Source organism: Stomoxys calcitrans, chromosome 1 (genome assembly GCF_963082655.1).
Source record: "Stomoxys calcitrans chromosome 1, idStoCalc2.1, whole genome shotgun sequence".
Classification (NCBI taxonomy): Eukaryota; Metazoa; Arthropoda; class Insecta; order Diptera; family Muscidae; genus Stomoxys; species Stomoxys calcitrans.
In genome coordinates, this window is record NC_081552.1 from 176,758,945 (window position 1) to 176,784,755 (window position 25,811).

Sequence of the window (25,811 nt, forward strand, 5' to 3'; positions counted from 1 at the left end):
TACTTTATGGGGTCGAAAATGGAAATTTCGATGTGTTGCAAACGGAATGACAAAATAAATATACCCCATCTTTCGGTGGCGGGTAGAAAAGTCTGATACAAAAATTTTAATGATATAGATTGAGGCTGAAAAACAATTGAAACGTGGCAATATGCATTAAATGATTATACGCAGCCATGATTTTGTCAAGCTTGCACTGTACTGATTTTAGTTTTGTTTCTGTTTGAGACTTTTTGTTTCCGTTTCCTTTTTGTTTACAAAAGTACTCAAAAAACATGAACTGAAATAAAATATAATAGACTGACAAAACGAACTCAATACTTGTGCGATGAAATAGAAATGGTCGTTGGGTTCGTTTTTTATTTTCTCAAATTCTATTTGTCTGCCTTTATATTCATGCGAATAATCTCGAAACAATATAAAGAAAGGAATTCAAACAATAGTTTTAAGATATTTTTATGGCTAGCCATAGAATCCTTTTCATAACTCTTCTTATTAAAAGAAAAGAAAAGTACTTTTGAATTGTTTGATACAAACAGCATCGAAAACACTGGGGAATTTTATTTTCCTGTGCTGTTAATAAACTTCAGGGATCTCAATCGTAATATGATTGACTGGCATACTGAAACAGTAATTTTTTTAAGAGCTTTTTTGTTTGTTGGAAGCCAACTACAATTTTAAGGGCCAATATCCATAAAGCTAGTTAAGTTGTATTAAATTTTTTGCACACATCATACTGTGCTAAATTTCATACACAAGGGTCTAATCGATCAATAAATAAAACTTGCATAGAAAAACAGAGGTAGCTAGAAATAATACGGATTCAAAATGAGTAATAGATCTAGCCATTATTGCGTTGGCGACAAATTCATACCACAGTGGTGCTGTGGAGTATATTAGTTCTTCTTTTCAAATATTTACCCGTTGACGGCGAAAGGTCATAACCGGCCTTTACAGCCAACGGACATAATACCCAAAAAGCACATTCTTCATTAGTTCTTCTTTTCAAATATTTACCCGTTGACGGCGAAAGGTCATAACCGGCCTTTACAGCCAACGGACATAATACCCAAAAACATGGAAATAGGTTAGGATTTGCAACCCAGGGAAGGTACTTCGTGGTACTTTGCCATGTAAAACCGTTCCCCAAATAGGGATCGCATTTGTCAAGTTTATTGGACGGTTTCTCTCTATATGCAGAAACTAAATAAGGAGCTCAAGCAATAAATGGGTAAGAATTGCATCTTGTAGATGCTGAAGAAGTAAAATCAAAAAATAAATTTATATGGGAGCTATATAAGGTTATGAATCGATTCAGATCATAATTGGCATGGCCGAAGTAAGTCATTGCACAAAACTTCACCCAAATCGGTTAAAATTGCGCCCAGTAGAGGCTCAAGAAGAACAATCATGAGGTCAGTTTACATGGGAGCTGTATCAGGTTTTGAACCGATTTGGAACACACTTGACAAGAATTTTGGAATTCATAGGAGAAGTCATTATGCAAAGCCAAATCCGATAAAAAAAAGTATTGAGCCTCTATAATCGGGAGATCGCTCTGCATGGGAGGCATATTTAAAATCATAGGGGATGCCTGATGAGAATAGCGCACTCTAGGGGCTCAAGAAGTATAAACGGGAGATCGTTTTATATGGGAGCTATATCAGGTTATGGACCTGATGTTGGTGATCATTGGAAAATTTTAGCCAAATGGAATAGTGGTTGCGCACGCTAGGGGCTCATAAAGTTAAATAGGGAGATCGGAAAGATTAAGGAGCTGTGTATATATAAACATGGATAATTTGGCTCAGTTACAATGCCCAACCTACATCGAAAGTAGGTTGGGCATTGTATCTATGCAAAATTTCAAGAGAATTGTTTTTTTCATTTGGAAACTATCATTGTTGTTTTTTTTCGTCTGCTTGGTTCTGTATAATATCCAGATCCAGAAACTTTGCGACTAAGGGTTGGTATTTATTCTGCTTTCGGAATAGCCGCTTAAAATTTGTAATTGTTCCGCGAGAATTTGACAGCAATCAAATGTTTTTATTTCCGTACCAAAAAAAATTTTTTTTGCTCTATTTTATATATTTTTTCTCAAATAAATAAAGAAAAACGAACCACTGAAACCAATAAAACAAACAAAAATGGTGCCAGCAATTGTTTCAAGTGTTGCCACTATAATAGTTTATTGCCATTTTCCTCACTATATTCCTCCTATATGGATTTTGACAGCATTCCGCTTGAAAAGATGAACAGAATACTCGGCTTAAGTTGGGATGCGTCCAGAGGATCTGTGTCTGAGTCGAGTGGGTCTGGCTGGGCAGTTAAACAGGTGACAAGTGTCATGGAGTCCCAGGCCACAATCGGGACATATATTCTGCACTTTGGCATCAATCCGGAAGGCGGAAGCATCTGTCGGTTCGTTATTGATCCAGAACTACTCTGGTCTGGCGGGGGAGTTCAGTTTCTTCAGGTTCAATGGGATGATGCTCGCAAAAGACCGATCGCCGCGGAAACAGAGTGGTCATTGGTTAATTTAAGGCGCCAATAACTCGCCTTGTCATATCGATCATTATAGGTACTCAGTATTTGTGCAAGTGCCGGTGCCATCTAATCTCTCACTGAGACTCTCAACCCGATATCGCTGATTGTCCGCGACTGCCATTTGCAGCTACTCCGTATGGAGCATTCCACTATCCGCAAACTGAGGACGCAGCTAAGCTTCTCGTGACAGCAAAGAACACTACACAGATCAGACCTCAAAGTTCCGACTTGTTTGGTGCACAGAGCTATCCCATGCCGGGCGATCTAGAGGTTCTCTCTTATAGCGGTGAACCTCTCGCTCTAGATCATGTAGATCCACCTTAAGGCTTCTGGGCGGTGGATATCCATCCAAATGCAAATACAAACTTGCCTATAAACATTCCACTAAGGAACTGGGGCCAACTTCTCACATATCACTAAGTGCTGTCCGATTCAAATTTTAAGTTCAATAATAGGAGTTCTTCTTTTTATAGCCGAGTCCGAACGGCGTGCCGCATTGCTTAGGCAGCATGTATTTATGTCTTCGCACGAGTAGTATCTTTGTTTCCTGATGGAGGAGGTCCACGAGAGTACTGAGGAGACAGCCCGCCGCAGTTTGAAGAACGGCATTCTGATCAGATCGGAATAGTATTCCAGCTGACGAAACCATACTGGCGCTGCATAACTTACCACAGACCGACTAACTGCTTTGTATGTGCTCAACAAGGTTTCTTTGTCAGCACCCCAAGTGCAGCCGGCAAGTGACTTGAGGATCTTGTTTCTACCTTTCATGTTATAGCAAAATGCTCTGGCATGTGGAAAGAATGTGTAGAAGCTGCTAAATGTGATGCCAAGTATTTAGGGACACATGATAGTCGAAATCGTTACACTATCGACTTTCACATTCAGCCCATTATACCCTTAGCCCCTCACGCGTATTTGTAGTGAACTATTTCGCTGAAGATTTGGTGGCAGATATCGTCAAATCACTTGGGAGGACTTTAACCTATCGCAGATGCCAACAATTGGTGGGGGGCCTGATGCCATGATCGTACAATCGTCTAAAAGGGGTCGAATAGAGGATAGGTAAATGTTAAACAGTGCAGGAGGTCTCACCCGGCCGTGGGGAACTCCCTGTTTCAATCTACGGAGTTTGGACTTCGTATCCCAAAATTCCATAAACGACTGGCGACCACACAGATAACTTGTGACCCAGCGTTTCAAGCCTGGCTGGAAAGACGTATTGGCGATGTCCTCAAATAGTTTGGCAAGGCTGACCGTGTCGAATGCCTTGGATAGGTCCAGTGCCACGAGGACCGTATCACATGGCCTGGGCAAATTTAAACCACGGGAAATGTGCAGTTGTTTTACCGTGCAGTCTTCGAAATCCATTCTGATGCTCAGCGAATGGAAGTTCACCAACGAGGCTCGGGAGCAATAGTCCCTCATGCATCGTGGCTACTGGTGAGAGAAGGGAGATTGGTCCGTACGACTCCCACTTACTCGGGCCGAGAGATCACTCTGCCCATCTTCCAGACATCGGGTACTAACTATATGAGTATTCAAAGAGAGGTTGAAGACTATTGTAAGGTACTCGACTCCAGGTAGATCCAGATTCTTCAGTATCAGTGTAGAAATTCCTTCGAGGCCCAACGCCTTGGATGACTTCGATTGGCGCCATGGATTACGAATGTAATCCGGGCCGCACTTGGGGTATTCGACCGGCAGGAGCGGCTGCTGTGTTAATGATTTCTCGGAATTCCCTCTCGGCAACTAGCACTTGGAAGCCACGGTAGCACAGAGGATAACATGTCCGCCTATAACGCTGAACGCCTGGGTTCGCACCCTAGCGAGACCATCAGAAAGAACATTTTCTAAATTCTACTCCTAAGCTGGCAACATTTGTCAGGTTTAAAGAGATGTCGCATAGCGGAACGCCGTTCGGACTCGGCTTTAAAAAGAAGGCCACCTATCATTGAGCTTAAAATTGAATCGGACTGCACACATTGATATGTAAGAAGTTTCCCCTGTTCCTTAGTGGAATTTTCATGGGCAAAATTTGCAATTTGCAACTAGCACATTTGAGGGGTTGTCATCTCACTGAAGCGACGATTTATATACTCCCTGAAGTTATCGGAATTTTCACAACGGACGGACATGGCTAGATCGACTTAATGTGTCATGACAATCAAGAGGCCACCGTAGCGCAGAGGTTGGCAGGTCCGCCTATGACGCTGAACGCCTGGGTTCTAATCCTGTCGAGAACATCAGAAAAAAAATTCTGCGGACATTATCCCCTCCTCATGCTGGCAACATTTTTGAGGTACATGTACTATGGCATGTAAAAACTTCCCCCCATGAAGGAGTCGCACTGCGGCACGCCAAACAGTGTTACCTCTAGTGTATTCGTTGGACAAATAGTTAGAGTTAATAAAGAGCTCTAAAATTTTGCACAGAGGTATATTTGAGTGCAATATAGACAAAAGTAGAGTATGGTCCAAATCGGTCTATAACCTGATATAGCTCCCATATAAATCCATCTCCCTATATAACTTCTTGAGCCTTCAGAGGTCGCAATTATAATCCGATATCTCCGAAATTTTGCACAATGACTTCCGCTATGACTCTCAATGACTCCGGCAAGTGTCGTCCAAATCGGTATATAACCTGATAAGGCTCTTATATAAACTAATCTCTTGATTTGGGTTCTTAAGTCTATAAAAGGAGTTTACTTCAACTGAAGATTTTATCCCCGAATTGTGTTTTCCGTAATACTGATTTCCGGTGTTTATTTTTAGTTTTGGGTTTTGGTGTACATTTACATTTACATTTTTGTAGAATATTTTGATATTCTAAAATCCTAATTTAAAGGAGTTTTTAGAAAATAATCCAAAATATTTAATTGGTGCAAGTTTGTACAGCTAAGAATTACCTTTTTGATATAGGACACTTCACTGAAGAACATTGAAAAAGAATTGGGAGAAATTTCAATTTTAACAGTTATTGCTTTTTTGCCTCTTATCGATTAGTTGAAGAGGGGGGGGGCCTCAAATATAGATATTGCCTTTTTTTAATCTTCTTATTTGAAGGGTTTTTTAAAAGATTAGTAAACAATTTCATAAAAATGTTCACTTTCGATTTTTGCATTTTGGTTAACCGGAGATGGGCTAAAGTAGGGCGAAGCCGACCTTTTGATACCCTACACCACATTATGCAGGCTAAGTCGTCGAATTTAAAATTTGATACGTAGAATTTCGATCAAAATCTGTACTTATTGTAGGAGCCATAGAGAAAATCGTTGTGCAAATATTTGCGAAGATCGATTGATAAACGAGTTAGCAAAGGCCTTAAAAGTGAAAATCAGGAGATGCATATGTTTGGGAGATATATCTAAATCAGAACCGATTTCTATTATGCAATACCGGTATTCATAAGAGAAACCTTTGTGGCAATTTTCGTGTGGATCGGTAAACAAATGATCAAATTATTGCAATACTAGTTCAAATCGGATGAACATATATGTGGGAGCTATACCTAAATCCTAACACAGTTCCACAAAATTAACCAATAAGGTCGAGACTTATAAGAGAACCCTCGTGCAAAATTTCGTGAGAATCGGTTTACAAATGACAATGTAATTGCAGTTTTAGTGCAAGTTGAACGAACATATATATGGGAGCTATATCGAAATTTGCCAATAAAATGGAGACTTATAAGAGAACCCCACGTGCAAAATTTCGTGAGAATCGGTTTACAAATGACGATATAATTGCAAATTAAGTCCAAATCGGAAGGACATATATATGGGAGCTATATCCAAATCTGAACCAATTTTTTTTCAATTTCAATAGGCTTCATCTTTAGACTCGAGAAAATGCTTGTGCCAAATTTGAAGACGATCGGATGAAAATTGCGAGCTGTACTTTGTACATAATTTAACATGGACAGACATATCGGTATGTTTATCAATGGGTCCATCTCTCTTTCTTCTGGTTGTTATAAACAAATTCACTAAGTTATAATACCCTGTACCACAGTAGTTGGACCCGTGGTACACTGTGCGCCGTTCGGACTCGCCTATAAAATGGAGGCCCCGTATCATTGAGCTTAAAACTTTTATCGGAGAGCACTCATTGATATGTGAGAGAAGTTTGCTCCTCTTCCTTAATTCCGAACTGAGGCTCTGAAGTCCTATACCCCATCACATTTAATTTACATTGCTAATCTACCAGCTTGCCTAGACTAAAATGTAATTCCATTGAAAATGCATTCAGTTTTATGGACAATTCATTTGAGAATGCTTTGATTGTATGTGCAAATGTTTGCAAAATTCACTTGACAACTGTCAACATAAATGTCATTATGTAGGTTTAACTTGTTCAATCTATCACTTACCTACTTGACCCGTTAGGTGCTCTTCGCTAATCCGTGAGATTTTGTATTATGAGTTCCTTTAATCCATGGATGAAGGTATGACTTAATGATGGCATACATGTGACAAACAGGAAATATTCTACACAAAGCTATTGACTTTTTGTTGACGTTATTCCTGTTTGGTGTTATAATCTGTTGTTTATTATTTTATTAAAGGAAGAGATGGAGCAGCAGTAAAACAAACACTGCGTCGTCGCGCATTTATGGTTTTTCGAACAGTATCGGTATCGTCGTTGCCGTTGCCGTCGTCGTAGTCGTTGTTTTCGAAATGTTTGTAATTAATGTAAACACTGACACTCACACATTTAAGATACACCACGGGAAACTATTTTTATATGCACGCACTACGTAGTCAATCAACGAGGACTTTAATGTTATCGATGTTGTTCTTATTATTCAATGCTGATGATGGTGTTAATGACAAAGCCGTTTTCGTCGTTGTTGTTGTTTTTACCGCCACAAATATAAACCTAATTGAAAGGATGCATTGCATTAATAAAACATATAAACACGTTGAGAGATACAGGTAGAGAAATGTAGAGAGTTTGAGAGCAAATATAGCAAATGGCATGAGAGAGGAAATGTTATCGCTTATTTTGACCACCACCAAGGTGAGAAAGAGTACAGCGATATTAAGTCATAAAGTCTACCGGTAAAAGTACACTAAATTCCCCAATAACACATTGTTCGAGACTCTCTATAGTTGAACTCTTTACAAAATTGTTACAACATTCAAGCAAAGTACAGATTGTTCGTACATATGTTGTGCACCTTTGTGTATGTAACGGGTCAGTGTGTAATATATAGTAGGAGGGTGATGGTGGTGGTTGAATGGAGGCGAGAATTTTGAATTGAGTCTCGCAAAGGCCTATGGTGTAGTGCGTTTGCTGCCCGTCTGCTGTGTCGTCTCCCGCCCATCCTTTTGCGGGCAGCCCCTATTTGCAGTCATCGTTCGCTAACTTTGCTCTACAGCCATACCGAACATAAAAACCAAGTCTATGTTTTAAGTATCAGTCATCGTTGTTGCCGTCGTCATCGTTAGTCTGTTTTGTGCGTGTTGAAGTGGGCGGCAAATTTGTGGAAAGTGAGAAACACCGACAATAACAAACTATGGCAAAAATAAACACAGTAAAAAAAATCTCTGTCTTCCATAAGGGGGAGGTTTGTGCATGGCTTTTGGTTTAAGTTGGTGGTAGTTAGCTAACAGCCGTAGCTGCGGCGATGTCAGTGGATGACGACACGCAAAACACCGAAACAATGCAGTGACGATGAATATAGACATAAAGGGAAATCGAAGAAAAAATATCTAAAATAAAATATGAAACACAACAAACAAAATAACAGAGCAAAGACTAACAACAAAAACTTTGCAGCAAACGAATGTGCCACAGACCTGGGGACTAGAGATGTGCACGTGAGTGATACGAGACACAAAAAAATACTCGCGCACGCTCACGCATGTCTTTTTATGTCGACTCACGCTCACGAGACAAAAATTTTACTCACGCAAAAATCACGACTCACGAAATGCTTGCGATTCACCGTTAAAAAATATTTTACCATGAAGTGATTTTTGGTTCATGATTTTTTCATGATAAGCGTTGTGAGTCGTGATGCACGCACGAAGAATTTTATATCAATCACACACGATCACGTGATTAGATTTGGATCTCACTCATGAATTACGTGACTCACGCGTGACACGGCTGCTCACGACCCACGTGCACACATCTACTGTGGATCTCACATAAGAGCATACAAGTTCTGTTATACATAGTTTTTAGCAAACCAAAAAAAAACGCCCAAAATTCCAAAAAAATAAATGTCATCAAAATTTTCTTTAAAAATTAAATGTTTACGAAATTTTCTATAAAAATTTTTCTATAAAAGTCTGCATTCGGATTCACTACTTGATATGCTGTGATACCAATGAAACAGGAGAAGGAAGATGATTTCCAGTTCTTAGTTGAACCATCCAGTTTCTTTAAAAAACCTAAAAACATCTGAATATCCGTTACTTCAGACTAATCTTCAAAGAATTACAAACTTAAACTCCATTTACACTACTCATTAATCCGGATTTAAGGCTTTAGTCAGCTGATTTTATAAAGGCAAAACAGATGATCGAGCCATTTAATCCGGAATTAAACAGCTGTTTATGCGGGGTTTAAAATGAAAATCCTTCTGCTTGCCAGTGAGAGACACACACTCAGCAAATGTTCTATGGTTAACTCTGCAGACGCATCTGCTCCACAATTACCCGGTATATTTCTATGCTCCTGCACCGAAAACACAGGTGAATTTTGAAATGTTCATTCATCTTGTTACGGGATCTGCGATATTCGTGGAAGATTTTTGAATTCAGAAATACGTTCCATAGATTTAAAGTTAGGTATGCTCAGCCCTAGATTCTTTGAGTACACCCCAAAGCCCACATGATCGTCCAGTCGGTAATCATCCTTATAAAAGTCAGCGTACCTTTAATTACCAGGGATATTATAGCTTCTATTGGTTACATCAAGTAGTATTTTTTTTTCGAATAGCGACTAAGATATGTGCAATCCACAAATCCTGGTATATGGGACACTATGTCAAGGATAACTGTGTTAATTAAACTGGCACTGAATAGCTATGTGCACATAGCTCCTAAGCACGAGCTAATTCTGGTATAAGTTTGGTTCACCCATCTATGACCAACCCAGCACAGTGGGCACTTATGTTAAATTTCGTGATAACGTTAAGTGCCAAATTTCTTCTATCTGAAACGGAATTTGAATATGACGGTGGCTGATTCTGAAAGCCCTTGGTAGGAGCTAATTCAGGTATATATTTGGTTCACCCATCTATAAGGAGCCGGTACAGTAAATAGCACATAGTTCAAAACAAAATGTTGAAAATATTTTACAACCTATGTTCAAGGTTTTCAACCCGTCTATCGCACCAAAATTATAATCATAACATGTTGAACTCTGTGTTTCTAGATTTACCACGAAGATTTGAAGACAAATGCAAATCTTTACAATATGATGAAATAAGAAATTTGTATTGTTAATCAAATTTCTTAATTTTTAATCAAGTTCTCAGTTGAAGATATCATAATTAACTTACTGAAATTTCTTGCCCACTCTATTGGTGTTTTTCCTATCTTTTTCACTTATAAAGTCTTACATATTATATTTATGCTAATTTTATTTGTTGCTATACTATATGGAACCAGTAAGGAAGGCAAAAGTCGGGCGGAGACGACTATAAAATTCCCTACACCTACCCTACAAATATAAATTCGGGCTATATATATATGTATGTGAGAGCTATATCTAAATCTGCACTAGTGCTATATCCAAATCTGAACCGATATTGATGAAATCTTTCAGATAGGTTAAGATCAGTAACAAAACAATCGGTGCCAAATTTTGTGCAGATCGGTTGAAAATTGTATTTATTGCGGCCTTTTAAGTGTAAATCGGGCGAAATATATATAAAGGGCGAAATATATATAAAGGGCAAATTTGTATAAAGGGCGAAATATATATTGTATATATAACGCACCACGTTAACTCAATAAGACGATTTCGATATCTGGCAAGGTTAAATACTTAGGTGTGATCTGGGACAGGAAACTGAATTGGAAGTGTCACATTCAGGAGCGTACTGAGAAGGCTCACAGATGTTGGGCACTATGCAGACGGGCCGTAGGCTTGAAATGGGGCCTGAATTCTAGGATAGTCCACTGGCTCTACAGGAGCGTGATTAGACTTATACTTACTTACGCCTTAGTAGTTTGGTGAACTGCTATGGAGAAAAAGTGCAACATAAGGGCCATACAACAGGTTCAGAGAACATGTTGTCTTGGCATAGGCGGATATATATCCGACCCATTGGCATACAATTTAAGTGTGAGGCAGTCACTGCGGCTATGAGACTTAAAGCGATGGGAGAATGGATTGAGGATGGGAGCAGCTCATACCATCGCGATATAATCGAGGCGACGACAGGAAACCTGGAAGGAAGGGAAGACGTTTCCGATCGGATACCTGAGATGAACCTTAAAGTCAAGTGCGAGGCACTGCTGCCATCGGATTGACGGAACCCTAGTATTGTTACACGGATGGATCAAAGCTAGAGGACAGAGTGGGCCTGGGGGTTTACATTGAGAACCCAGGGACTGAGATCTGTTTTAGACTGCCTGACCATAATACGGTCCTGCAGGCGAAGATCCGGGCGATCACGGAATGCGTGAAGTGGTGTAGTGCTAACGTGAGGACGTCGATTGTGAACAACTTTACCGACAGTAAAATTGCCATAAGGGCAGTAACAACCAGGACGGTAAGGTAACGAACAGTCTTGCAGTGTAAGAAGGAGATTAACGCCCTCTCTGAGGATGGCACAATCCGCATCGTTTGGGTGCCGGGCCATAACGGAATAAGGAGAAATTAAAGGGCAAACGATTTGGCGGTGAAGGCCAGAGGACTGCCGTAAATAAACTTGGTTAGCCCGAATCCTTTCGGGCCTTGCAGATACGTTAAGATCAGTATCAAAACAATCCGTGCCAAACTTTGTGCATATCGGTTGAAAATTGTAGCTGCTACGGTCATTAAGCGTAAATCGGGCTATACTTAAATATGGGAGCTATATCTAAATCCGAACCGATTTTGATGAAATTAAGCAGATATGTTAAAATCAGTAACAAAACAACCCGTGCCAAATTTTGTGCAAGTTCGTTGAAAATTGTATTTACTGCGGCCATTTTAGTGCAAATCGGGCGATACACCGATACACCGTAGCGCAGAGGTAAGCTTGTCCGCCTATGACGCTGAACGCCTAGGTTCGAATCCTGTCGAGACCATGCGAAAAATTTTCAGCGGTGGTTTTCCCCTCCCAATGCTGGCAACGTTTGTGAGGTACTATGCCATGTAAAACTTCTCTCCAAAGAGGTGTCGCATTACGGCACGCCGTTCGGACACGGCTATAATAAGGAGGTCACTTATCACTGAGCTTAAACTTGAATCGAACTGCACTCATTGATATGTGTGAAGCTTGTCTCTGTTCCTTAGTAGAATGTTCATGGACAAAATTTGCAATTTTCATATCTAAATCTGAAACGATTTTTACCAAAATCAATAGCGTTCGTCCTTGGACCAAAAGTGACATGTGCAAAATTTCGCGATGATTGGACAACAAATACGACCTGCACTTTAATTACAAGAATACATGGACTCACAAACGGACAGACGGACATGGCTAAATCGAATTAGAAAGTGATTCTGAGTCGGTCTAGCTTTTCGCCTTTTTAGCGTTGCAAACAAATACACAAACTTATAATACCCTGTACCACTGTGGTGGTGTAGGGTATAAAAACTAAAGCTATTTTAAACACTGTACGATGATAGTAAATAAAATAAAATAAAAGTTTAAACTGTTTTAATCGGCCATAGCGTAGCTTCAAGATAAATAATCTGAATAAAACGAAAAAAACACAAATTTTTGTTTTGTGTGCCTGGAATGGCTGGTCAATGAATTTATTATTTTATTGGGTTGCCCAAAAAGAAATTGCGGATTTTTCATATAGTCGGCGTTGACAAATTTTTTCACAGCTTGTGACTCTGTAATTGCATTCTTTCTTCTGTCAGTTATCAGCTGTTACTTTTAGCTTGCTTTAAAAAAGTGTAAAAAAAGTATATTTGATTAAAGTTCATTCAAAGATTTAAAAATGCATTTACTTTCTTTTAAAAAATCCGCAATTACTTTTTGGGCAACCCAATACGTTATTTTTTCCCTAGCTCGACTCTTTTCCCCTTTGGGAAAATATAATAACGTAGAAAAAAACAAAATTTGTCAAAACTTTGTACAAAAAAGAGTCAAAGAGGAGGTCGTCATTATTTCACTTCGAAACTAGAAAACTGATCTTTTACAATCTTTTAACAGTTTGTAGAAGAAGATATAAGCTTTAGAAAATGCTTGAATGAGCACCCTGTTTATAACACAGGGTGTACTATTCTGGCTCACTGTTGATCTCTAGTGATTTCTTCAATTCTTAAACTACCGCATCGATTTGACTGACATTTTTTTAAAGCGAAAGGCTCTTCGCTTTTCAATCGCTATAGTAAATTAACGACTATAAATAGTTAAAAAGATATACTTTTTATTTATTTCAGTGCTAAATTTTCAACGCTTCGCTCAACCATAAAGGCGAAAAGTAGAAGAATTTTTTTTCAACAATAACAAAATTTGGATTTATTTTTTTGTTTATGTATATTGTGATGTAGAAAAGATTTAGTCCTTTTATTTACCTTAAATGGGGTGATATTTAGTAGTGACACAAAAAATAAAAGGAGTTCACATTGAAATTCGTATATGCAAACTACAATATTGGTAACAATCCCATGGCAGCCGGTTGTATGTACCGGATTGACCCGATGATTTCCGTCATCGGCAAGGGCTGCCGCCTCGGTGAACCACACACTGCTACTACAACAACAACCATATTGGTAATCCTTAAAAATTTGATTTAATACATACGATTCACATCACAATTGCAACTAATTACAAGTCTGGATCTGCCATGTCTAATTTTTGGAGCACATTTAATCAATTTAAAAAGCAGACATCTGGCTAAATTCAGACAAAATTAGGGCAAAACATTGGTTTTGTACCAAAAATTTGTTAAGTTGTGATCCAATTTATTTGAAGCTGTGAATAAAAAAGGAAAAAGGCGTTAAATTCGGCCGGACCGAACTTTGGATACCCAACACCATAGCAATATCCATAGTAATATGCAAATGGGGCTGGTATGGATCATATTTGATTAAGGTCCCGAGTACTCTCATCCAAGTCATAGTTTCAGCGAAGTCGGGCAACAAATTCGCTTAAATCCCATGGCAGCCGGTTGTATGTATCGGATTGACCCGATGAATTCCTTCATCGGCAAGGGCTGCCGCCTCTAAATATTGTCCGATCCGAACCATATTTGCGACCCTAAATAGGCAGAAAGGTCTATATGGCTATATCTAAATATTGTCCGATCTGGACCATATTACATGAGACAATGGAAGGCTTAAAACACATCGCTGTTTGAAGTTTCCGTGAAATCGGGTTATAAATGCAGTTTTTATGGGTTCAAGACCCTTAATCGGCAGATTGCTCTATATGACAGTTATATCTGAATATAGACCGATTTGAGGGAGGGCTTCATCATTACTATTATTATCATTATTTCAAATTTCAGCAAAAGCGGATAATCATTGCGGCTTTTATGAGCTAAAGATCCTAAATCAGCTGATCGGTCTATATGGCAGCTGTATGTTAATATGCTCTGATATGGTTCATACACGCTTTGAGTATCGGGGTCCCTAGTACAAGTTCCTGTTTGAAATTTCAGCTTAATCGGATAAAAATTGCGGCTTTTACGTGCTTAAAACCTAAATCCCCAGTTTGGTTTATATGACAGCTATATCCAAATATAGTCCGATTTTGTCCATTCAAGAACTTTACCTGCGTATAGAAGAAATACGAAAATTGCTTAAAATTTCAAATCAAGACCTAAATTTTAAAGACTCTAGCGTGATTATAACTGATAGACAAACGGACTCAAAGACGGACATGGACATCGTTATATCGTCTTAGAATTTTACGACAATCAGAAATATTTAGACTTGAAATGAAATGAATATTTGGTTATATTGCAAACGGAATGACTAAATAATAAGAAACACTAAACCATGGAGGGGGGTATACAAAAAATTAAAATGGAAAATTTAGGATTTCATCAAAATCGGCCTAAAATAAACAATTTATGGAACAAAAACTTAAATTAAGCCATTTTTAATGCATTAAAAATGTTTCGTAAATTTTTGTTTTGTCAGATGTTGGCAGCTATTCTATAAAAATGTGAAAGGACACATCCTGAACAGTGTTGCCGATTTTGGTAGGTTCCTACCATAATTAGTCTGTTTTTTTTTTTTGGTAGGTTGGTAGGCTGACCTCAAACTTTGGTAGGTTTTTCCCACTTATCAATATTAAGCAAATTATTGAAAAAATCCCCGGGGATAACTCAAAATAGTTTCACTTACTTTCGTTTTAGTGAATTTTTCAGTGTATGCCGAATGAAACAAGTTTTTAAAATCAGTACCACTTTAACCTCGAGCTTAAAATTTCAAACAAAATTATGTGATATAATTATCAAAAGCCTTTAATGACCCGATCTTGACTACATTTCTCACGTACTCTGCTTCGACGTCGGGAGCCTAATACTGTTAAAGGTGCCTCACAGTTTCACATTTCGGAGAAAAAATATGTTCTGCCAATGACTACAACTGGTACAAGAGTCAAGGGATCTGCACCAAATTTGCAAATGCAAGGTAAAAATTCGGCTTTTGTCCGATTGCCTGCAATCGGAAGATCAGGCTATATAGAAGCTACATGCAATTATGGACAAATCTAGACCATTCTCGGGTGCTGAGGGGTACAATGCAAGTAACTATAACGGCGGAAACGGGTAGTAAATCTGGAGACAGCTTTATCCGACATTGTTGTTCATCGAAATCGGGGCAAAATAGAATTTATATGAATTCAAGAATTCCTTTCGGGAAATCGGTATAATAGGTGCTATATCCATATATAGGTCATCTTTAACTATACAAATTTGCCCATAAACATTCCATTAAGAAGCAGGGGCAAATGTCTTATAGTAGAGTTTATGCTCAATGATAAGGGACCTCCTCTTTACAGCCGAGTTCGAACGGCGTGCCGCAGTGCGACACCTCTTTGCGGAAAAGTTTTTTCGTGGATGCCATACCAAATGGTACAGAACCTCACATATATCACCAGCATTAGGAGGGTATAACCGCTGCTGAAAAAATGTCCAATGCTCTCGTCAGGATTCGAATCCGGGCGTTCAGCGTCATAGGCGGACATGCTAACCTCTGCGCTACGGTGGCCTTTATTTTTATAGGCTATAGAGTGATTTCAACAGACAGACGATCTTAAGACGATCTGGTCTAGGTTGCACTTTTGGCTTGTATAACAATTGGTAGGTTTTGGTCGCGTTTGGTAGGATTTTTCTTTAATTTCGGTAGAAAATAATTTTCTTGAGTGGCAACACTGATCCTGAACCAAAAGTCCAATAAAAACCCCTCTTTGTTCTTTTTATATCCGTCACCGTTCCTCGAAATATTGATTTAGGACCCCATAAAGTATATATATTCCTGGTCGTCTCGACATCCTGAGTCGATCTAGCCATGTCCATCCGACCGTCCGTCTGTCGAAATCACGATTACGGTCGAACGCGTAAAGCTAGCCGCTTGATATTTTGCACACATACTTATTATTCTTGTAAGTCATTGGGGAATGCAAATGGGCCATATCGGTTCAGATTAGGTATAGCTCCCATATGAACCGAAATCCCGATTTGATATGGGAGCTATTTCAGCCAAATCAAACAAAAATTGCGGCTTCCAGCAGCACAAGAAGTCAAATCGGGATATCGGTTTATATGGGAGCTATATCTAAATGTGAACCGATTTGGCCTATTTGCAATCCCCAACGACCTACATCAATAATAAGTACCTGTACAAAATTTTAAGCGGCTAGCGTTACGCGTTCGACCGCTATTGCGATTTCGACAGACGGACGGACGGGCATGGCTAGATCGACTCAGAGCATTGAGACGATCAAGAATATTTAGACTTTATGGGGTCTTAGACGAATATTTCGAGGTGTTATAAACGGAATGACTAGATTAGTATACCCCCATCCTATGATGGTGGGTTTAATAATTTAAATATTTATTTCGACAATCTCTCAATCGGCGTCAAGGTGGCAACTTTATGTACATGATTCTGGAAGCTCTTGTAATAACTTCAATTCGGGGTATCACTTCGTTATATAACTAGTTTTAAAGTGAGCAATTTATCAAAACAAATTAGAACATATATTTCGGCATGAAAAAGGCAAAAACCATTCAAATTCGACCTACACCTATCTGCCCCTAATTAGTTCTCATTTTTAATAAAAACTCTAGTTTCTCTCCATTTTGAAGTGTTTTCTATTGGAAAAAACCAAAAGTATAAAAATTCAATTTTTACTTTTGGCCACAAAAAAGGGCTCACTATGGTTCTATAGTGCTTTGGACCGACGCTCCTGTGTTATCACAATGGACTAGATTTGTTAAGTGAATCAGTTTAAAGACCACCTCTTTGACCTTGTCTTGTACGAAAATCAAAATTATTAAAAATTTGTATTGAAAAAAAATATGCGACAATTTTTAAGGAATTCAAATTTCGCAGATTTTTATTAATTGAAATTTAATCAAAATTTATGTGTATTCAATTTAATCGTCCTTATCAGGGGTATTTTGTGTTAAATTTAGTAAGCTTAAAGTGCACATATACATTACAAATCACTCGTCCACTTAGAATATATGTGGGTATGTAAAATGTGCAACATGAAATTTTACAAATACGAATTAATAACATCAAGGTCAAGTGTATACGCCATTAGAACTTCTGTCGCAATTTTACCAAGTAATGGTGTCGTCGGCGCCATATGGTTTCTCTTCATCCCCATATGGATGGATGACTTCCCTAACTAAAAAAGAATATAATAGAGAAAATAGTGGACAGAAATAAGATATAGTAAAGTAAAATCAATGGGTAACAAACAAATATTTGTGCCTTATTGTATGGACAAACATGAGGGTACATAAAGTGTATGTGCCCTGGATATTTATTTATTTGTTTTAAAATCCTAAGTAAATATAGGAAAGAAAAGAAACCATGAAAAACTTGATTACATTAATTAGCAGTATCTTCCTGCTTGTAGAAAATATTTTCTATGTGATAATAAAATATTTTAGGGATTGAGAGATCAGTGTCTAAGTCGAAGATAGGTTTTAGGTTTTATGAATTAAATTGATTATTCCTTGGTGGGAATATTGTTTGCATTTCTAGACGGCTTGTAAATCAAGGTCACACCTACAATAGTTTAGTTTGACAAAAGGACTGAGGAACTGAAGAGAATCTATGCAGGGGAAATGATTATACGTCACCTAGTGAGGGTCTTTGGCGCAGAAGCTACGCGAAATATTTTATACTCCCCTGCGTATCTCTACGTGTACAGTGCGATGTTAGAGTTAAGACAAAAAGCACCCCTATCAGTAGTTTGAGGTCACGATTCTTTAAGTACATGATTATGCCTGTTCTGTTCCGCCGAAATGCTGAATTACAGGACCTTCGTAGTTGTAAATCCCATGGCAGCCGGTTGTACGACCCGACGGAATTCTTCATCGGCAAGCGCTGCCGACTCGGTGTACAATACACTGCCACAACAACAACAACGAAGGTTTGTGTGTTGCACACTGAGGCGGCAGCCCTTGTACAATCTGGTACAAACATGTGGATGTCTTGAGATTGGCAGCACCTTGGTAGTTCTTGTTGTTGTTGTACCAGTGTTTTGTTCACTGAGACGGCAGCCCTTAACGATTAAAGACTCCATCGGGTCAATTGAGGAGCTTGATTGTTGTTGTTGTTGTATCCACATCTTCATGTGGAGGTGGCGATACTCGTCAAGCTCCTGTAGGTGAGCAAGCTCGTTCCGGTCCAAAGGACGGATCGCCGCGTATCCTGGTGGCCATTGTTTATTTAAAGATGCCATTAACTCGCCTTGTCATATCGAGCATCATAGGCACTCAGTATTTATGCAAGAGCTGGTGCCGCCCGACCTCTCACTGAGACTCTCCGCGACTGCCGTTGCAGCTTCTCCATATGGATCATTCCACTATCCGCAACCTGTGGGCGGGCCCGGTAGCCCGCGGTTAAGCTTCTCGTGAAAGCAGTGAACACCACACAGATCGGACCTCAATGTTCCGGCCTGTGTGATGCTCACAGTTGTGCCGTGCCTGGACCTTGATAGTCCGTAACTGTGGCCTGGTACCCAAAATGACGCAAAACTTCTCAAGGGACCTGTGGAACACTCTAATTTCTCAAGCTATATAAAGACTCCTGCCCCAGTGCCTTCAAACATCCCATCTGTGCAGTTCACTTATTCCAATCATATCCAAGCCATCATAAGAAACGCCTCTCGGGGTACTAATCATGGGCACAGAGCCTACTACAGTGATGGTGCCCTGAACTTTTCCGATCATTCTGAGTAGGCTTCCGTTAAAATCTCGTAATAAACCTATGGAACAGTATTAGGCTTGGATAGTTTGGGTTAATTTTATTTAGTATATATCTGGGTATCAAATAAATAAAACAGCCTTAGGGCCACCAAGAAATCTTATCCGAAAATCAATTAACATGCACGATATATAAACCTGTTATCGTTGCAGGCACAGAAAATTGATCAGCTTGGTGCGACTTATCGACTTCTATTTACTAAAGTGACTATAGGGTAAGTGTGCCAGTAGTCGGCAGTTCAAGGATTTTGCCTTTTTTTAATACATCCTCCTGCTCCTTCAATACTATTCAATTTTCCCAATTTCAAGGAAATCTTTTGAAAAATACGTCATTTATAAGGTTAAAATTTTCAATCGAGAGATCCATCTATATAGAAGGTATATCTACATATGATCCGACCCGGATCATATTCGATGCTTATGTAGAGAGTATCTCTCTACAACGCATTGATTAAAATTACAGCGAAATCGGGTAAAACATTAGCCTTTATAAGCTCAAAACTTTAAATCTGGAGATACTTGTATATGACAGCCTTACACAACATGATCCGATCTGGACAATTTTCGAATGAAGGGTGATCTATTATAACACATTGTTGCAAATTTTGAACAAACTGTTAAATCGAGTGATCGGTTATACATAGGTGTAGTTCGAAAATGGACCTTTTTAATCGAACTCAATCTGGCTATGGATGGGAAAGTAATCTATATTAAGTTTCCGCTAAATTTCTTAATTTTAAAATGCTTAATTTCTTAATTTTAACATATTAGAATCCTGGCGTTGGTAATCATTGAAGGACAAATTAACTTCTTCTTCAAGGAGGCATCCAACGTAGTACAGACTTATTTTGTTCATAGCAGGCTACATTCGAAAATAGGATATATCGGAGTCTCGACATTATAGACGAATTTCATAGAAATCGGTTCTCGTCCGATTTGGACTAGTATTGCAATAATTGGGTCATTTTTATCCGGTTCGCACGAGAATTGGCGCAAATGATTCCCTTTTGACTCCCGGTATTGCTATTGAATTTAAAAGAAATCGGTTCAGATTTAGAAATAGCTCCCATATATCTTCGTTCGATTTTGAAAAATACTCAATAATTCAGTAATTTGTTAACCGATTTTCACAAAATTTGGCACGAACGTTTCTATTATAACTCTTCTGATGACTGATAAATTTCAAAGAGATTTGTTCAGTTTTAGATATAGTTATCAAATATATGTATCTCCTGACCTTTAAGGCCTTTAATAACCCATTTATCAATCGATCTTCTTAAAAATTTGCACAACGATTTACTCTATGGCTCCTACAATATGTACGGATTTTGATCGATGTAAAATTTGAAATTCGATGACTTAGCCTGCATATCCAACGGGCCTGACTTTAGCCCGTCCTTACTTGTTTTTTCTTAAGAGCAGGCACTTTCGCACTTCTTGATGGACATCCTCTCACAACCGAAATTCTGTCTGTCTCATTGGCTACAAGGAGAGCCGAGAATATTGTTGACGTTTATTGACCATTTTTTTAATATATATTTTTCCTTTTTTTTGTAAGTTGAGTTTAAAAAACAAAAATACCGACTACTGGTACATGCCGAACTTAGGAGCACTTACCCTGGGCGAAATTTCTCCGATCTGAAATACAATTTGAATATGGGGACTTCTGATTCTAATAGCTCTTGGTAGGGGCTAATTCTGGTATTAGTTTGTATCACCTATCTATGACCAGTCCAGCACAGTGGACCATTATGTTTTATTGCTCTGTTAATCACTCTACATAGCTCTGTTAAAATGACAGGTTTGTGTCTTGGCTAATTTATATTCAAATTTATCTTCACGAACATGAAGACTAATTAAAAAAGTTACACACGGTGGTTTGTTTTGTGGGAGCCTGTGAAAATGACCTAATCCTGTAAATCTCCAACCTATGTATGGCATTACATTTGCCAACCGCCAACCCTACGTATTTGCATAGCAAGCTAACACAGATACAATAATTGTCCTCGATCGTAGCCTTATGTGTGGTATAGCACCCGTGATCTTACTTTTTGGACCTTGGTTTTAAACGAGAGTCTCTTTGTTGCCTCCAACAGAGCACTCACCAACACGCAGACACCATAATAGCTCAAAACCTTACATGGCCGATTTCGATCAATTGCCCGATAAAGGGACTTCAGATTCATGCTGCTGGGAGTATGCAAAAATGGGGGTGAAAGCCATAACAGAACTAAGATTTTTAGCCATATCGAATAAGTAATGGCACTGCTTCGCAATTGCGGGGAGAAGGCACAGTATTATCGTTGAAAACCTCTTTCCCTGCCTGAATTTTCTCTAGGCATAGAGATCCTTGTCAAGCTCCATAAGAGAGCAATCTTGTTCCGGTCGCCGCGATAACGTTATGGCCATTGATTATTAAAAGGCGCCTATAACTCGCATTGTCATATCGAGCATCATAGGCACTAAGTATTTAACTAAAGCCGGTGCCGCCCGACCTCTCACTGAGACTCTCCACTCGATATCGGAGATTGCGGAGACTGCAGTTGCAACTTGTGGACGCGCTCTGTCGCTTTAAGCTGAGCTTATTGTGATTCCTTTTCTTTTCATCCTAGGCCATTACAGAAGACCAAATGTAAGACAGCTAGTCGAGTTTGTTAAACGCGCGTTCTTTAACCTAACCCACTTACGGAGAACTAATTTTTAGTTATTTTATCTTAGACGTGGCTCCCATTCAAGCCGGGTTCCAATTGTTGTCATGAGCAATGATTTCCTTCCCGTTTTCATTCTTGGAGATAAGTATATATTGGAGCTATGTAGGTCGAAACATGAGAAGCCACCTTGAACTTTGACATCCAACTATGACGCTAAACGTAATTTATTTTCAGCGTGGTAGTCTACTTACTAAAGCAGGAAACATTTCTGAGGTCTTCAGTTATGACAAACCTTTAGTTGTGTTGAAATTAAGTTCCCTTATAATAGAGCTAAAACTTTAATCAGACACCATTCAACGCCTCTTCTCCCCAATGCAGGCAAATTTGCATGCATATGGAATGTTTGAGGGCATAGCCTTTTGCAATCCCAATTAAACTAGAAGACGATCGCTTTAAACGTTAGATAAACATAATAAGAACAGTAATGCTGCAACATAAGAATTCACTTTAGATTTCTAGACGCGATGGTACCAAATTTTATATATCTCAACAGCTGGTCTCATTGGCAGCAACTGCGATGCTCTCACTTATGCTGCTGAAATTTGTGAGTATTTTAGCATCGAAAAGCTAGTTTTCAACAAAAGATGGCGCTGTTCGGGAACGGCAATATCTTAAAACTAGACTTGGATCGAGGTGCACCTACCCATTGGTCGAATGTTTTGTGCTGAACCCTCAGAAAATTAGAGTTGCAAACATTTAAATAAAATACAAGAAAAAATTAAACACTGTCAGTTACAATGCACCCTTACTTACCTTATACAGCAATTAAAAATAAATGGCATTTGGCCCTATAGCAAAATAATTTGAAATTGCCAAAACTAAACCAATAAATAGATTATCATGTACATAGGTATTTTTAGTTTCTTTTGCACGCATTTCCAATGGCTCCAAAAGACTGAGTTGGTCGTGCTACAATTCAGAAAATCTATCATTGCCCATAAAAGCATAGACGAATTTTGCCACCTTAGTTGGCGGAGTGACGGAGCGAGCAGAAAACCGACACTTCGACGAACTGGGCAACAAAACAAAAACCGACGAATCCCACAGACGGAATTATACACAAAAACTAAACCGAATAAAATGAAGAAGTCAACAAAAGGACGACAAATGAAAAATGGATGGAAGCAGGAACAGCGACATCGTGTTGTTGGCAAGGAGAAAAACAGGAACAACATAAAAGAGAATGGTAACAAATAAATCATTATGACATACCATAAGTATGTAATTTATGCAGCACAAGAGAAAAAGAAATGGCAGACAGAGGTGTTTAGTTTTTTTATACCAACAAAAAAAAATCGTTTAATTCCTTTAATTGAAGAACAAGAAGTACCACAGCACCGAGAGTAACAGACAACATCAGCAAAAAGAAGACGAAGCACACACGCACACATATACCCAACACTGACGACGGCCTCCACCTTTTTTTGTACACACTCTCTTTCAGTGCCACACACAATGAAGTAGCCGCGGCGCAGCAGCAGAGCCCAACATTAAATTAATTGAATTAATTTCAATTTGTTTATATTTATATGTTTGCTTCTTTCTTGTGGTTTCTGGTTTCACTTTTTTTAATCTCATTTTTTCGTATTTTTTCAATCTTTAGGGTTTCGCATACTTTTATCATTTCTAAAACTTCACTTGTCTGCTGCTGCCGCTTTTTTTCTTCTTTTTTGGTGGAGTTGTTAATTATGCATTGCATTTTATTTTTTTACGTTTTTTCTTTAACGCTTTACTTTATTTCCTTCACTTTTTATTTCGATTTCATGGTATTTGTATATGAAAAACTTACTTTAGGAGTTGCAATTATTAGTTTTCTTTATATTCCATAAACAAAGCCGTTCTTATACACTTCACAATTGTGTTTTATTTATTGAACCCAACTTTTTCGAACACTCCACAAAATGGTTTTATGTTTTGTTAATATTTTTACTTTTTAAATGGGAGTTACACTAAAAAACACTGCCGTCCAAAACTACTGAGAGCACAAGAGAAATTCTTCACACACGACGAACGCACCAACCAAGACTGAACGAAAAAGTTGCTGTAAAAATTTTACAGGACTACTTTTGAGAACATCTCTGTTTTCGTATCTCTCGGCTGCGTACAATAGATTACAACTGATACTAATATATTATTATTTAGTATGATTAAGCTAGAAAAAATTAATTTCAAATCAAATATGCAGTCCGAGAGAGTTTAATCCAATTTAACATTTAGTCGTTCATCTTTCTGAATGATAAAGTTGTTATTAAATATCTTTGACAAAACAATCCCTTTTTAGGCATCCATGTTCGGCGAATAAGTAAACAAAGAGCCAAACGCCGTCATTTCGCATTAAGCGGCTCAATGTTAATTACTGTAGAACGTAGCGTAGAGCAGAGAACGGTTCGAAGTAGAGGTGGCAAATTATCGATAATCGCAATATTTGATATTTCTAATAATAAAAATGGATACTATCATTGTAATTTACCAAAATCAGAAGATCGATTTATATAAAAGCAATGTCAATGGCCAGACGGAATAGAACCAAATTAAATAGAATCAGTTGGATGTCATGAGAGAAATCATTGTACAAAATTTTAGCACAATCGAATAATAATTGGGCCCTCTATACGTCCAATGTATCTCATAGGCAGCCCTGCCACACGTGAAGGTTTTTTGTCCAAAATTTGGTACTTTGACGATTTTCGATTTGAGTCCCTTTATAAATTAACGGGATTTTTCGCGATTTATTTGTACTGAAACTGACCTCAAATTAGAGAAAATAAGTTCAAAATTGTCGTTTATGGTTAACTTTGCACAACAAATCCTCATTATTGTCCTATTTTAATGTAAGGGGTGGTTATATTTAAAGGACCGATGTTGATATCTTTAATGCGTTGTTCATTTGTGTATCTTTCCATCATTAAAATTGATTAAGTCTGAAATTGAGAAAAAAAATATAAATTTATATTTTTTATTGGAAAAATATTGAAAAAAAAATTAATCAGAGAAAGAGATACACAAACAAAGAGAAAATGCATGAAAATGTTGTGGTTTCTGCGAATAAAAGGACAGAACTGACATCTTAATACCGTCAAACCGACCGGCTGTTAATAAAGGGTGATTTTTTTGAGGTTAGGATTTTCATGCATTAGAATTTGACAGATCACGTGGGATTTCAGACATGGTGTCAAAGAGAAAGATGCTCAGTATGCTTTGACATTTCATCATGAATAGACTTAATAACGAGCAACGCTTGCAAATCATTGAATTTTATTACCAAAATCAGTGTTCGGTTCGAAATGTGTTCAAATTTTGACAAATTTTGTTCAGCGATGAGGCTCATTTCTGGTTGAATGGCTACGTAAATAAGCAAAATTGCCGCATTTGGAGTGAAGAGCAACCAGAAGCCGTTCAAGAACTGCCCATGCATCCCGAAAAATGCACTGTTTGGTGTGGTTTGTACGCTGGTGGAATCATTGGACCGTATTTTTTCAAAGATGCTGTTGGACGCAATGTTACGGTGAATGAACACATTTCGAACCGAACACTGATTTTGGTAATAAAATTCAATGATTTGCAAGCGCTGCTCGTTAGTAAGTCTATTCATGATGAAATGTCAAAGCATACTGAGCATCTTTCTCTTTGACACCATGTCTGAAATCCCACGTGATCTGTCAAATACTAATGCATGAAAATCCTAACCTCAAAAAAATCACCCTTTAGCTGTTTGCGTGAGACAATCTTTTTAAATCCTCCTTGCACATGCGGAAAGTTTGCAACATCGCTAGCTTTCGATAACATAAAAATTTTCTGAAATCACAGAGTGACACATAGTAATAAAAAATCAAAAAGTACGGAAATTATCGACCGCTTTTAGCTTCAGTCATCCCAAAAATAACCCAGGTATTAAGATGTCAGATTTTTCGTTGCATTCTCTTTGTTGTTTTCTTCTTTCTCTGCTCATTTATGCACACGTACACAAA

At 38.3% G+C, this 25,811-nt stretch overlaps 1 protein-coding gene across 3 annotated transcripts in view; it reads right to left on the reverse strand.

The window, feature by feature from the left end:
* LOC106093980 (tyrosine-protein kinase Src64B) overlaps window positions 1–23,967 on the reverse strand; it is a 275,692-nt gene extending 251,725 nt beyond the window's left edge. The window contains exons 1-2 of one of the 3 annotated variants that reach the window (XM_059361062.1): window positions 23,633–23,967; window positions 6,926–7,430 (exon numbers count right to left, since the gene is read on the reverse strand). The gene's annotated coding sequence lies outside the window, so the exon portion shown is untranslated. Of the gene's footprint in view, window positions 1–6,921; window positions 7,431–23,632 lie in introns of all 3 variants that reach the window. The other 2 variants (XM_059361061.1, XM_059361063.1) reach the window with 2 other exon arrangements.
* Between the last annotated feature and the right edge of the window lie 1,844 nt (window positions 23,968–25,811).